The sequence below is a fragment of the Pseudophryne corroboree genome (genome assembly GCF_028390025.1).
Source record: "Pseudophryne corroboree isolate aPseCor3 chromosome 3 unlocalized genomic scaffold, aPseCor3.hap2 SUPER_3_unloc_68, whole genome shotgun sequence".
NCBI classification, from domain to species: domain Eukaryota; kingdom Metazoa; phylum Chordata; class Amphibia; order Anura; family Myobatrachidae; genus Pseudophryne; species Pseudophryne corroboree.
This window is the reverse complement of record NW_026967561.1, coordinates 315,992-331,406: the sequence shown is the minus strand read 5'-3', so window position 1 is coordinate 331,406 and position 15,415 is coordinate 315,992. Positions and strand designations below refer to the sequence as shown.

At 48.6% G+C, this 15,415-nt stretch overlaps 1 protein-coding gene across 1 annotated transcript in view; it reads right to left on the bottom strand.

Annotated features, from left to right (window-relative positions):
- Positions 1–14,641, bottom strand: part of LOC134984586 (zinc finger protein 260-like) — a 42,009-nt gene extending 27,368 nt beyond the window's left edge. Inside the window, exon 1 of the mRNA XM_063950137.1 lies at positions 14,566–14,641. The gene's annotated coding sequence lies outside the window, so the exon portion shown is untranslated. The remainder of the gene's footprint in view (positions 1–14,565) is intronic.
- Between the last annotated feature and the right edge of the window lie 774 nt (positions 14,642–15,415).

Sequence of the window (15,415 nt, the reverse complement as noted above, 5' to 3'; positions counted from 1 at the left end):
ACCACACTCTCCTGGATGGAGATCGTGTCTGCTGAGGAAGTCTGCTTCCCAGCTGTCCACGCCTGGAATGAAGACCGCTGACAGAGCGCTTGCATGCTTTTCCGCCCAGCGAAGGATCCTGGTGGCCTCCGTCATCGCCGCTCTGCTCTTCATCCCACCCTGGCGTTTTATGTGCGCCACGGCTGTTATGTTGTCCGACTGAATCAGGACGTGCAGGTCGCGAAGAAGATGTTCCGCTTGTAGCAGGCTGTTGTAAATTGCCCTTAATTCCAGAATGTTTATGTGCAGACAAGCCTCCTGGCTTGACCATTTTCCCTGGAAATTTTTTCCCTGTGTGACTGCTCCCCAACCTCGGAGACTCGCGTCCGTGGTCACCAGAATCCAATCTTGGATGCCGAACCTGCGACCTTCTAGAAGGTGAGAACTTTGGAGCCACCACAGGAGAGAAACCCTGGTCCTGGGCGACAGAGTTATTTTCCGGTGCATCTGTAGATGGGACCCTGACCACTTGTCCAGTAGGTCCCACTGAAACGTTCTTGCATGGAACCTGCCAAACAGAATGGCCTCGTAGGCCGCCACCATTTTCCCCAGCACTCGAGTGCATTGATGAATCAACACTCTTGGCGGTTTCAGAAGTTCCTTGACCATGTTCTGGATTTCCTGAGCTTTTTCTAACGGGAGAAAATCCTCTGCCGTTCCGTGTCCAGGATCATGCCCAAAAACGACAGCTGAGCTGTCGGAATAAACTGTGACTTTGGCAAATTTAGGAGCCAGCCATGCTGTTGCAGCACCTGCAGGGAGAGCGCAAGGCTTTTTAGCAACTGCTCCTGTGATCTCACCTTTATCAGGAGATCGTCCAAGTACGGGATAATTGTGACCCCTTGCTTGCGCAGGAGTACCATCATTTCCACCATTACCTTGGTGAAAATCCTCGGGGCCATGGAAAGACCAAACGGCAACGTCTGAAATTGGTCGTGACAATCCTGAACAGTGAACCTCAGGTACGCCTGATGAGGAGGATAAATGGGGACATGCACATAAGCATCCATTATGTCGACTGACACCATAAAATCCCCCCCCCCCTTCAGACTAGAGATCACCGCTCGGAGAGACTCCATCTTGAATTTGAAACTTTTCAAATACACATTGAGGGATTTTAAATTCAGAATTGGTCTGACCGAGCCGTCCGGCTTCGGGACCACAAACAGGCTTGAATAAAACCCTTCTCCTCGCTGTGACGGGGGAACCTCAACAATGATCCGCTGCTGACACAGCTTTTGTATTGCCGCACACACTACCTCTCTTTCCGGAAAAGAAGCTGGCAAGGCCGATTTGAAAAATTAGCATGGGGGAACGAATTGAAACTCCAGCTTGTAACCTTGGGTCACAATTTCCAGTACCCAAGAATCCAGGCCCGAGAGAAGCAAGACCTGACTGAAGAGTTGAAGACGCGCTCCCACCGATGCGGACTCCCGCAGGGGAGCCCCAGCGTCATGCGGTGGATTTGGCAGAAGCCGGGGAGGACTTCTGCTCCTGGGAGCTTGCCACAGCCGGCGATATTTTTCCTCTTATCTCTTTCCGCAAGGAAGGATGACCCACGTCCTTTCCGGAATTTCTGCGACCGAAAGGACTGCAATTGATATGCAGGCGTTTTCTTTTGCTGTGGAGGAACAAAAGGCAGAAAAGAGGACTTACCCGCGGTAGTTGTAGAAACCAGGTCCGCAAGGCCTTCACCAAACAAAACCCCACCCTTATAGGGCAGAGCCTCCATAGCCTTCTTAGAATCAGCATCACCATTCCATTGATGAGTCCACAACGCCCTTGTAGCCGAGACTGCCATGGCATTGGCCCTTGATCCCAAGAGGCCAATATCTCTCGCCGTCTCTTTTAAATAGACTGCAGCATCCCTGATGTGACCCAGAGTCAACAGCACGCTATCTCGATCCAGGGTGTCTATGTCCGATGACAAGTTATCCGCCCACTTTTCAATCGCATTACTCACCCACGCCGAAGCGACAGCCGGTCTGAGGAGTGTACCTGTCGTGACATAAATAGATTTCAAGGTAGCTTCCTGCCTCCGATCAGCAGGATCTTTAAGGGTCGCCATTTCAGGAGATGGTAGCGCCACTTTCTTGGATAAGCGCGCTAGAGCTTTGTTTACCGTGGGTGTGGCCTCCCACTCAACCCTATCCTGAGAAGGAAACGGGTATCCCATAGCAATTCCCCTGGGAATGTGCCACCTCTTGTCTAGCGTTTCCCAGGCTTTTTCAAAAAGAGCATTCAGTTCATGAGAGGGAGGGAATGTAACCTCCGGTTTCTTCCCCTTATACACACAGACCCTTGTCTCAGGGACAGCGGGATCTTCCGTAATATGTAACACGTCTTTTATAGCCACAATCATGTACTGAATACTCTTAGCCACCTTAGGATGTTACTTCACATCATTATATTCGACACTGGAATCAGAATCCGTGTCGGTATCAGTGTCTGCTATCTGGGTAAATGAACGTTTTTGGCACCCCGAGGGGGCCTGAGAGTGTGGTACCACGTCTCCCATGGATTGCCTCCATGCTTGGTTCTGAGACTCAGATTTGTCCAACCTCTTATGCAACAAAGCCAGACTGGTATTCAACACATTCCACATATCAACCCAATCAGCAGTCGGCGGTGCCGACAGAGTCGCTCCTTCATTTTGTTCAGCTCTCACACTAACCTCCTCCTGGGAAGAGCATTCAGTTTCTGCCATGTCGACACACGTACCGACACCCCCACACACACTGGGCTAAAGGGGACACACCCACAATAAGGCCTTTCAGAGAGACAGAGAAGGAGTTTGCCAGCTCACGCCCAGCGCCACACCTGTCTGAAAAGCACAATGCCCCAGACCTATAAGCGCTTGTAATATAATACAACCAATCACCAAATTATGTGCCCCCCCCCCTTCATTTTTAGCACCCTGTTACTTGTGACAGCAGTGAAGGGCCAGGAGCAGCGTCTCTGCAGCAAGCTGTAGAGAGAAGATGGCGCTGGTCAGAGCTGAGGAGGAAGCCCTGCCCCCTACAAGGCGCGCTTCGGTCCCGCTATAATAATACTGGCGGGGGTCTCAAAACAGTGCCTATGCACTTTATTTTAGCCAGATATTGCCCAAAAGAGGTTTATATTGCAGCCCAGGGCGCACACCCATGCAGTGCCTGTGTGTGCGGGAGCAATGGCGTGCAGCGTGACCGCTGCGCGGTACCTCAGGAAGACTGAAGTCCTTGTCGCCTTCAGATGTCTTCTTTGCTTTGGTTACTCACCTGTCTTCGATCTTCTGGCTCTGTGAGGGGGACGGCAGCGCGGCTCCGGGAACGAGCAGCTAGGCGACCCAAGTGATCGGACCCTCTGGAGCTAATGGTGTCCAGTAGCCTAAGAAGCAGAGCCTATCAGTCTCACAGAGGTAGGTCTGCTTCTCTACCCTCAGTCCCACGATGCAGCCAGCAGTGCTCCCTGAAAAAAATAAATCTAACCAAAGTCTTTTAGAGAAACCCAGGAGAGCTCCCCTATAGTGTGACCAGTCTCCTCTGGGCACAGAATCTAACTGGGGTCTGGGGGAGGGGCATAGAGGGAGGAGCCAGTTCACACCCATTCAAGGTCTTATAGTGTGCCCATGTCTCCTGCGGATCCGTCTATACCCCATGGTCCTTTTGGAGTCCCCAGCATCCTCTAGGACGAAGGAGAAATTGAACTTTTTGGCCACAACCATAAACGTTACGTTTGGAGAGGAGTCCACAAGACCTATGATGAAAGGTACACCATTCCTACTGTGAAACACGGAGGTGGATCACTGATATTTTGGGGATGTGTGAGCTACAAAGGCACTGGAAACTTGGTCAAAATTGATGGCAAGATGAATGCAGCATGTTATCAGAAAATACTGGAGTAACATTTTGCACTCATCAGCCCGGAAGCTGCGCATGGGACATACTTGAACGTTCCAACATGACAATGATCCAAAACACAAGGCCAAGTCGACCTGTCATTGGCTACAGCAGAATAAAGTTAAGCTTCTGGAGTGGCCATCTCAGTCTCCTGACCTCAATATCATTGAGCCACTCTGGGGAGATCTCAAACGTGCAGTTCATGCAAGACAGCCCAAGAATTTACAGGAACCGCAAGCTTAAGTGGGGCCAACCACAAGAGTGACCCCACTTAACCTCGCGGTCGACCGCAGACCGCAAAGTTCCCACCATTGGATACAACGGAGCGCCTATGCGCTACATTGTATCTACAGTGCGCAGCCTGACTGACAGCTCAGTAGAGTGCCATGACGTGGCGCTCCCTGATTGGCTGAAGGGACCCTCTTTGACAGCAGTCACGGGGGTCCCGCCAGTGCGTGGTTCGGGTAATCCGTTTTTTTTATTTTGCCAAGTCCCTGGATTACAAACTTAAAGAGGACCGATCTACACAGGATTTTTTGTGAGTATAATTTTATTTACAGGTACCCCGGGATTCTACTGGAGACGAGGACCGACTGCTTCATGTCAACATAGGTAAGTATGTATGAATGTAATGTGTAATGTATGTTTAATCAAATTTTACTATCAAGGTGTGTGTGGGGTTTTTTTTATTTGGGTATTTTTTTGTAGTAGAACTACAGGTACCAGTGTGCCCTCCCCCCCCCCCGCATGCTGGTACTTGTGGTTCTCCAAATACCAGCTTGCGGTGGAGGCTTGCTGGGACTTATAGTTCTGCTACAAAAAACAATATTCTTTTTTTTAGACAAAAGGCTATCAGCCTCCCATCCGCCGCCCTTGGATGGGGGGGGGGGCCTCAGGCTTCACCCCTGGCCCTTGGGTGGCTGGAGGGGGGGGTCCCCTTGATTTAAGGGGCCCCCACTCCTCCAAGGTACCCCGGCCAGGGGTGACTAGTTGGGGATTTAATGCCAGGACCGCAGGGACCAATATAAAAGTGTCCCCCGGCTGTGGCATTATCTCTCTGACTAGTGGAGCCCGGTGCTCGTGTTAAAAATACAGGGGACCCCTACGCTTTTTGTCCCCGGTATTTTTTGCACCAGGACCAGGCGCAGAGCCCTGTGCTGGTTGTTAAAATATGGGGGGAAACCCCTGTCAATTTCCCCCCCGTATTTTTACAACCAGGACCAGCTCAAAGAGCACGAGGCTGGTTATGCTTAGGAGGGGGGACTCCACGCAAATTTTTTTTGAGATTTTTAACACTTTAATTTAGCAAGATGATTTCCACAACTTTCTCTTGTGGAAATCATCTTGCTGAATCCTTCTTTGGGACGACGTACCAGATAAAAGATATCTTTATGGGCACACGGGAAAGGAAGCTAATGTAAGTTGTCCTGCATACCTATATATCATGTGAAGTCTTTTGGGGGCCTTTCCGCTACTGAATATCTTCATGCAGTAAAAGATACCTTTATGGACACGCAAGACAGAAATATCCTGTAAGTGTGTACCGTTTTTATTTGTGTGGGGACAGCACATTGTTTCAGATATAAAGATACCTTTATGGACACGCGTGATAGAAATTAGCTGTAAGTGTAATTCCACAGAGAGATAAAGTAGTGGATCCCACAGAAACTACAAAGGATCACCTCCAGATTTATGTGTACTATGCAGCGCTAGTTCCTGCTTCTTCTTTTTGTATATTCCAGTAGTGAGATTCAAACCAGCACACACAACCAAGAGGAAAGCCAAGCTAACCAAACTTGAAAAGGAACAGCAATGGCTGAACCAACAATAATACTTTACCAAGTAACAGTGCAGAAAAACGAAGCACCGGGCGGGTGCCCAGCATCCTCTACGCACTACGAGAAAAGGATTTACCGGTAGGTAATTACAATCCTATTTTCTCTTACATCCTAGAGGATACTGGGGTCCATTTAGTACCATGGGGATGCACCAAAGCTCCCAAAACGGGTGGGAGAGTGCGGAGGTTCCTGCAGAACTGATTGATCAAACTGAAGGTCATCAGCGGCCAAAGCATCGCACTTGTAGAACTTAGCAAACGTGTTCGACCCTGACCAAGTAGCCGCTCATCAAAGCTGTAAAGCAGAGACACCCGTGGCAGCTGCCTAGGAAGAAACCACCAACCAAGTAGAGTGGGCCTGAACCGATTTCGGCACCGGCAAGCCTGCCGTAGAATAAGCATGCTGGATAGTAAGCCTGATCCTGCGATCAATAGACTGCTTTGAAGCAGGGCACCCAATTTTATTGGGATCATGGAAAACAAACAGCAAGTCAGATTTTCTGTGACAAGCCGTCCGCTTCACAAAAACTTTCAAAGCCCTCACAACATCTAAGGACTTTGAAGAAGCAGAGGTGTTGGTAATCACCGTAACCACAACAGGCTGGTTGATGTGAAATGCAGACACCACCTTAGGAAGGAACTGCTAACGAGTTCTGAGCTCAGCGCGATCCTCATGAAAAATCAAGTAGGGGCTCTTGTGAGACAATGTCGCCAGTTCCGACACGCGCCTGGCCGAAGCCAGGGCCAACAGTGTAACTGTCTGCCACGTAAGAAACTTAACGTCCGCTGCCTGTAAAGGCTCAAACCAATCCGATTGGAGGAACTGCAACACCACGTTGAGATCCAAAGGTGCCATAGGAGGCACAAAGGGTGGTTGGATGTGCAGAACACCCTTCAAAAAAGTCTAAACCTCAGGAAGAGATGCCAATTTCTTCTGAAAGAAAATGGACAAGGCCGAAATCTGGACTTTCAAGGAGCCCAAACGGAGGCCCACATCCACTCCTGCCTGCAGAAAAAGGAGAAATCGTCCCAGCTTAAATTCCATCACAGGAATTTTCCTGTTCTCACACCAAGAGACTTATTTCTTCCAAATACGGTGGTAATGTTTAGCCGTTACCCCCTTTCTGGCTTGGATCAAGGTTGGAATAACCTTATCCGGAATCCCTTTCTGGGCTAGAATTTGACGCTCAACCTCCATGCCGTCAAACTTAGCCGCGGTAAGTCTTGATAGACGAATGTAGAAGATCCTCTCGAAGAGGAAGAGGCCACAGGTCCTCCAGGAGCAACTCCAGTAGATCCGCGTATCAGGCCCTTCTTGGCCAGTCCAGAGCAATAAGAATTGCTTGAACCTTTTCCCTTTTTATTCTTTTGAGAATCCTTGGGATTAACGGAAGTGGTGGAAACAAGTAGACCATCTGGTAGACCCACTGAGTCACCAGAGAGTCCGCTAGCCACTGCTTGCGGGTCTCTCAACCTGGAACAATATCGCTTAAGCTTCTTGTTGAGATGAGAGGCCCTCTTGTCGATTTGGGGAATTCCCCACCGAAGTGCCAGGGACTCGAACACCTGCGGGTGAAGGCCCCACTCTCCTGGATGGAGGTCATGTCTGCCGTGGGAGTTCGCTTCCCAGTTGTCCACTCCCGGAATGAAGATTGCCAACAACGCCACCGCATATCTTCATGCCCAGAGGAGAATCCTTTTTACCTTTAACATTGCAGTTCTGCTTTTCGTTCCGCCTTGTCGGTTTATGTATGCTACTGCCGTAACATTGTCCGACTGAACTTGTATGGCCTGATCTTGAAGAAGATGGGATGCCTGTAGAAGGGCGTTGTATACGGCCCCAAGTTCCAGAATGTTCACCGGAAGAATAGATTCTTGACTTGACCATTTTGCTTGGAACTGTTCCCCTTGGGTGACTGCTCCCCAACAACAGAGGCTTGCGTCTGTGGGTAGCAGAATCCAATTTTGAATCCTGAACCTTCGGTCTTCGGCTAGGTGAGAAGTCTGAAGCCACCACAGAAGAGAAATCCTGGCTCTTGGCGACAGACGTATCATCTGGTGCATGTGGAGATGCGATCCGGACCATTTGTCCAACAGATCCAGCTGGAAGGGCCTTACGTGAAACATTCCATATTGCAGAGATCAGTAAGGGGCCACCATCTTCCCCAAGAGGCGAATGCACAGGTGCACCGAAATCCGGGTCGGCCTTAGAACGTCCCGTACAATCGACTGGATCACCAATGCCTTTTCCATTGGGAGGAATACCCTCCGCGCCTCTGTATCCAGTATCATTCCCAGGAACTAAATCCTCCGTGTTGGTTCCAGGTGAGATTTTGGCAGGTTCAGAATCCACCCGTGATCCTGGAGTAACGTCGTTGAGAGGGCAATGCTGTGTAACAACTTCTCCCTGGACGGTGCTTTGATTAGCAGGTCATCAAGGTACGGTATTATGTTCACTCCCCGCAAGTGGAGGAGCAACATCAACTCTGCCATCACCTTGGTGAACACCTGTGGCGCCATAGAGAGTCCAAATGGCAGTGCCTGGAACTGGTAGTGGCATTCCTGTAACGCAAACCTGAGATAAGCCTGATGAGGCGGCCAAATCGGGACATGAAGGTACGCATCCTTGATGTCCAGAGACATCAGGAATTCCCCATCCTCTAGACCTGAGATCACCGCTCTCAGAGACTCCATCTTGAATTTGAACACCTTTAAATATGGGTTCAGAGACTTGAGGTTTAAAATGGGTCATACCGGACCGTTCAGTTTCGGCACCACAAACAGTTTGGAATCATAACCCTTGTTTTTTAGGTGAGGTGGAACTGGAACAATCACCTGAGTCTGTACCAGTTTTTGAATTGCTGCCTGTAAGGTCAAACTTGCTTCTGGAGAAGCTGGTAAGCCGGATTTGAAGAATCTGGGAGGTGGTAGTTCTTGAAATTCCAGTCTGTATCCCTGTGCGATAAGATCATTCACCTAGGGATCTAGGCATGACGTTGCCCAGATGTGACTGAAATAATGTATCCGGGCTCCCACCTGCCTGTCTTCCAGGCAGTGTGGTCCACTGTCATGCTGAAGGCTTTGAGGAAGCAGTACCAGAGGTTTGTTCCTGAGAACCTGCAGCTACGGCTATTCTGGGTTTACCTTTACCGCCTCTGAAGGCTGTAGAAGAACCCTTGGACTTGTTTTTAAATTTAGCTGTCCAAAAGAACTGCAAAGTCGGAGCAGAGTAGGTTTTCCTAGCTGGGGAGCTGCAGAAGGAAGGTATGTAGACTTACCCGCAGTGGCCTTAGATATCCAAGTATCTAGTTCATCTCCAAACAGAGCCTCACCCGTGAATGGTAGGCTCTCCACGCCTTTTCTAGAATCTGCATCCGCAGTCCAAGAGCGAAGCCACAATTCCCTGCGTGCTGACACTGCCATGGCAGTGGTGCATGCGTTGAGTAAACCAATTTCTTTTATGGTCTCCACCATGAAGTTAGCAGCATCTTGGATGTGCTGTAGGAGTAAAATAATGTCATCCCTGGTTAGTGAATCTAAATCTTCAATTAGATTATCAGACCATCTTGCAATTGCCGTAGTGATTCATGCACAAGCATTATTGGGTCTCTGGGCTACCCCAGCCAACGAGTATATAGATTTGAGAGTGGTCTCAACCTTACGGTCAGCCGCATCCTTTAAGGACGCCGCCCCGGGAACCGGTAAGATTATCTTTCGCAACAACCTGGACACAGATGCGTCCACTATCGATGGGTTTTTCCTTTTTTTTCTATCCTCCAAAGTAAAGGGGAAGGAAGAAATTAACCTTTTTGGGATCTGACATTTTTGGTCAGGGTTCACCCAAGCTTCTTCAAAGAGGACATTTAACGCCTTTGAAGCCGGAAAAGTAGCTGAGGATTTCTTTTTTTGTATTAAAGTAATATTCCTCAATTACTTCCTCTGCCCTGACAGGAATATGTAAGACAGTTCTAACCGCCTCTATGAGGGCCTGGATACCCTGTGACAGGCAGCACCCCCCCCCCCACTGGCATCCATATTATCCGGATCCGGATCAGTGTCACCCTGCATGACTTGGGCCAGAGTACACTTTTGTAGGCAAATGGCGAGGGATTGAGACACAGGTATGGGAGCTGAATCTTTGTTGATCAGGTTATCCATAGACTGCCTTAAGAATTGTGTCTCCCTTTCACTATGAGATAGCTTAGTGCAAATATTAGAAATCATCCTTTTAATAGAAGCCAACCACGGGGGTTCAGCCCCACTAGCTTGAGAGGGAGCACTATCTTGGGTGCAGGGTAGTGAGTCCTCAGGGGATGAGAGACATACTGCAGTACAAGAGATACAGTCCCTGGACATGATTGTGAAAGGGACACACACACACACACACACACACACACACACACACACACACACAGTATCCTCTAGGACGTAAGAGAAAAGTATTTCCCCAAGACAGGTGTGTCAGGGTGGGCGCACTGTGGATCCTATGGACCTCGAAGAAAAAGAGTTCACCATGGTAAGTCTAACAAAACTCTTGTTTTCTTCATCAGGATCCATAGTGATCCACAGTCCTTACATTGGGGATGTCCTAAAGCAGTTTCCCCTAAGAGTGGGGACGCTCCTGAGTAGACAGGAGAATCCGACGCCCTAAGGAAGCTTCCTGAGAGGCAAAGGTATCAAAAGGCATAAAAACCTCAGGAACGTGTTAATAGAAGACAACGTAGCTGTCGTGCAGAGTTGTTCAGCAGTAGCACCTCAGCGAGCCACCCATGAGGGACCTGCTGAACGTATTGAATGAGCAGAGACCGGAACAGGAAGATCAGCTTGAATGTAAGCCTCTGCAATAGTCATGCAAAGCCACCTGGACAGCGTTTGTTTACTAGCTGGCCAACCTTGCTGATAGAATCCATACAGGACAAATAGAGAATCCGTTTTCCTAATCACTCTGGTACTTTCCACATAAATCCTTATTAACCACCTCCAAGGCCTCACCAGCCAATAGGACTGTTAGGGTCTCCTGCCCTGTGCTGCCACGTCGTCATGGCAACCGGGAGGCAAGTGCTAGCGGAGTAACCTGAGCGCAGCTGATACTCCGGTTCGGGTCTTTTGCTGTGCAGTGGTTACAGGTTCGGCACGGCAGGGGATCCGGTGCTGGTTTTTGTGCTCACAGTCTGTGAGGTCTGAGTGGGGCGTGGACAGCACCTGCTATATAAACCCTCTTCTCAGGTTAGGCAGATACAGCTGAATCTTTGTTGGTTAGTCAGTTCCTGAAAGTTAGCTAGTACTGTGTAACTTTGTATTTGCTTGTTGCTTACTGCAAATAGGCCTTGGGATTTGGTACTACACTCTGCCAATCCAGACCTAGCAGTAAGACTGGAGTCAGTCGTTTAACCTGCTGGGGTTCTTTTGCTATTCTGTGAACCTAGCAAGTTTGCGGCTGTATTCTCAGACTTGCCTGCCAAAATCGTTTCTCACTGTGCAAGGTGTCCAGGTGTCAGTTTAGTGGCAGTAAGCTGAACCGGTGCACTGCAAGTGAGGACTAGGATTGTGGAGACTCTCCTTGTGTCTATTATTCCATCTCTGACCAAGGAGTTTACTGCCACACCCGTTGGTAACCCTTTAGGGTTTTGCTGTTACCCTTAGCAACAGCATTTTGGGTTCTCTACGTATTAAATCACAACATCTCGCTTCTTTCCATCTGAGCATTCCTAATACTAGGGAGACACCAAGTTTCTTAGCCTTTGGGCTTCTATGTTCACTTTGTGTTTATTTTGTTACTCTATCACCTTCTGTGTATGTAATGTCATATTCCCCAGTCTGTCTGTGAGTTCATTTGTTTTGCATCCCTCTCCGTTCAGACATCAGTACATTCCTGCTGGCACTGGTGTGCATAACAAGGACTAAAAGGCTGGAACCACTATCTCTGTATTTAGATGAAACTTGGACACCAACTTAGGAAGGTGCCTCACCTTGGTCTGGAGAACTGCCCTATCTTGATGGAAGATCAGAAACGAAGGACAGGAAAGCACTCCTAAATCAGACACCATTCTCATAGAGGCAATAGCCAGGAGATATAACACCTTTACAGACAGCCACTTAAGGTCCACTGACTCTGAAGGCTCAAATGGGGAAGTCTTAAGAGCTTGCCAGACAAGGGATAAATCCCAGGGGCCACTGGATGTACAAAGGGAGGCTGGATATGGAGTATTCCTTGAAAAAAGGTACGCCCATCTTGTAGTGGAGCAATCTGTCATTGAAACCACACTGATAGTGCAGAAACTTGTACTTTCAGGAATGCTAGGCAAAGACCAAGGTCTAACCCTGCTTGTAGAAAGGCCAGTACCTTGGAGACCCTAAAAAGGTAGGAGGGTCATAGCGCCTAGGCGCACACCACTGAAAATAAGCATGTCAAATCAGGTAATAGATGCGGGTTGAAGACGCAAATGGTCTATATCACTGCATCCGAGAACCCCATAGCTCTGAAGACTGATGACTCATGAGCAAAGCCATCAAAGACAGTCGAGCCAGGTTCCGATGCAGACAGGGACCCCGAGACAACAAGTCTGCTCGCTGTGGCAGTAGGAATGGCATGTCTATGGATACATTTTGCAGATCAGCGGACCAATGGTGCCTAGGCCATATGGGAGTAATCAGTATAATGGGGCTTCCTTCACGTTTAAACTTGCAATGAAATCTGGGTAACAGCGATACTGGAGAAAACAGGTATCCCTGAAGGAAGGTCCACCGTACTGATAAAATGTCCACGAATGCTGCCTGCGGATCTTTGGTCCTGGATCTATAGATTGGGACCTTGTGATTGTGATGCAAGTTCATGAGGTCTACATCCGGCAGACCCCATCTGTTTACCAGGTTCTGGAACACTTCAGGGTGCAGAGCCCATTCGCTGCTGTGGACATTCTGCCGACTGAGGAAGTCTGCTCCCCAGTTGAGGATTCCTGGTAGAAACACAGCTGAGATGGCTGGAAGGTGAGTCTCAGGCCACTGGAGCGTGCGCTCCACCTTTGCCATAGCCAGATGGCTGAGAGTGCCCCCTTGGTGGTCTAGATAGACAACTGCAGTGACATTGTCGAACTGAATCTGAACAGGCCTGCCTTGGAGGAGATCCTGAGCCTGAAAGAAAGCGCTGTAGAGTGCCCGAAGTTCCAGGACGTTGATTGGCAAGCAACTTTTGTCTGGAGTACACCGACCTTGAAGATGTGAGGACCACCCAATCCAGAATCCAAAAAAGGATGTCCTTTCTCTAAGTATGACATCTGTAGCCACCAGGGGGCTTATTTACTAATATTCGTGTTTTAGCCGTTTTTAAGGGTGTTTGATCTCGAATGGTATCGGGTGCATTTTGCTGCAAATTTTGAATTCTGATACGGTCATTTACTAAGCTACCGAGTTTTCCTCATTCGTTTTTTCCGATGTCGATGTGATTCGTAATGTCAGGCAGTGTTTTACGGGAGTGATGAGTAAAACACTGCCTGACAAAACACAAGAAATCCCGGCCGGATCTGTGAGATCCGTGCAGGGCTTCATTGTGTACCTTAAATCAGTTTTTAAAGTGGTAAAAATTCAGAAAAAAATTGCGTGGGGTCCCCCCTCCTAAGCACAACCAGCCTCGGGCTCTTTGAGCCGGTCATGGTTGTAAAAATACAGGGGAAAAATTGTCAGGGGATCCCCCTTATTTTAACAACCAGCACAGGGCTCTGCACCTGGTCCTGGTGCCAAAAATACGGGGGACAAAAAGCATAGGGGTCCCCCATATTTTTAACACCAGCACCGGGCTCCACTAGTCAGAGAGATAATGCCACAGCCGGGGGACACTTTTATATAGGTCCCTGCGGCCCTGGCATTAAATCCCCAACTAGTCACCCCTGGCCAGGGTACCCTGGAGGAGTGGGGACCCCTTAAATCAAGGGGTCCCGGCCCTCCAGCCACCCAAGGGCCAGGGGTGAAGCCCGAGGCTGTCCCCCCCCATCCAAGGGCGGCGGATGGGAGGCTGATAGCCTTTTGTCTAAAAAAAAGAATATTGTTTTTTGTAGCAGAACTATAAGTCCAAGCAAGCCTCCCCCGCAAGCTGGTACTTGGAGAACCACAAGTACCAGCATGCGGGGGGGAAACGGGCCCGCTGGTACCTGTAGTTCTACTACAAAAAAATACCCAAATAAAAACAGGACACACACACCGTGACAGTACAACTCTATTACATACATGCACACCGACATACACACATACTTACCTATGTTGACACAAAGAGTCGGTCCCCTTCTCCACGTAGAATCCACGTGGTACCTGTAAATAAAATTATACTCACAACAATCCTGTGTAGATCGGTCCTCTTCTGTTTGTAATCCACGTACTTGGCAAAATAGTAAAACGCATTACCCGGACCACGCACTGAAAGGGGTCCCATGTTTACACATGGGACCCCTTTTCCCGTCAAGCGGGACCCCCCGTGACTCCTGTCACAGAAGGTCCCTTCAGCCAATCAGGGAGCGCCACGTCACGGCACTCTCCTGATTGGCTGTGCGTGCCTGAACTGTCAGTCAGGCTGCGCACTGAAGATACAATGTAGCGCATAGGCACTCCATTGTATCCAATGGTGGGGCCAGCCACAAGAGTTGTTTTATAAACACCCAACTGAAAACAGGGCTGATGGTCCTAGACTACACCACTGCACCACTGGGCAGATACATTTCCATCATTAGTCTGCACTGACAGAGGAGGGTGTAGGATAAGAGATTGTTGTAGTGACTGAACAATGAGAATATGTGACTTCTGTAATAAGTGTTTATTACTCACCTGTGCTGATATCTGTAGGGATCTCCTCCTCCTTACACTGCTGATCACCCCTCACATACGTCTCTTCTTCTCCCTCTATATCTTCTGCATTTATATCAGTCACATACGTCTCTTCTTCTTCCTCTATATCTTCTGCCTTTATATCAGTCACATACGTCTCTTCTTCTCCCTCTATATCTTCTGCCTTTATATCAGTCACATACGTCTCTTCTTCTCCCTCTATATCTTCTGCCTTTATATCAGTCACATACGTCTCTTCTTCTCCCTCTGTATCTTCTGCCTTTATATCAGTCACATACGTCTCTTCTTCTCCCTTTGTATCTTCTGCCTTTATATCAGTCACATACGTCTCTTCTTCTCCCTCTATATCTTCTGCCTTTATATCAGTCACACACGTCTCTTCTTCTCCCTCTATATCTTCTGCCTTCATATCTCTCACATCCGTCTCTTCTTCTACCTCTATATCTTCTGCCTTTATATCAGTCACATACGTCTCTTCTTCTCCCTCTATATCTTCTGCCTTTATATCAGTCATATACGTCTCTTCTTCTCCCTCTATATCTTCTGCCTTCATATCTCTCACATCCGTCTCTTCTTCTCCCTCTATATCTTCTGCCTTTATATCAGTCACATACGTCTCTTCTTCTCCCTTTGTATCTTCTGCCTTTATATCAGTCACATACGTCTCTTCTTCTCCCTCTATATCTTCTGCCTTTATATCAGTCACATACGTCTCTTCTTCTCCCTCTATATCTTCTGCCTTCATATCTCTCACATCCAACTCTTCTTCTCCCTCTATATCTTCTGCCTTTATATTAGTCACATACGTCTCTTCTTCTCCCTTTGTATC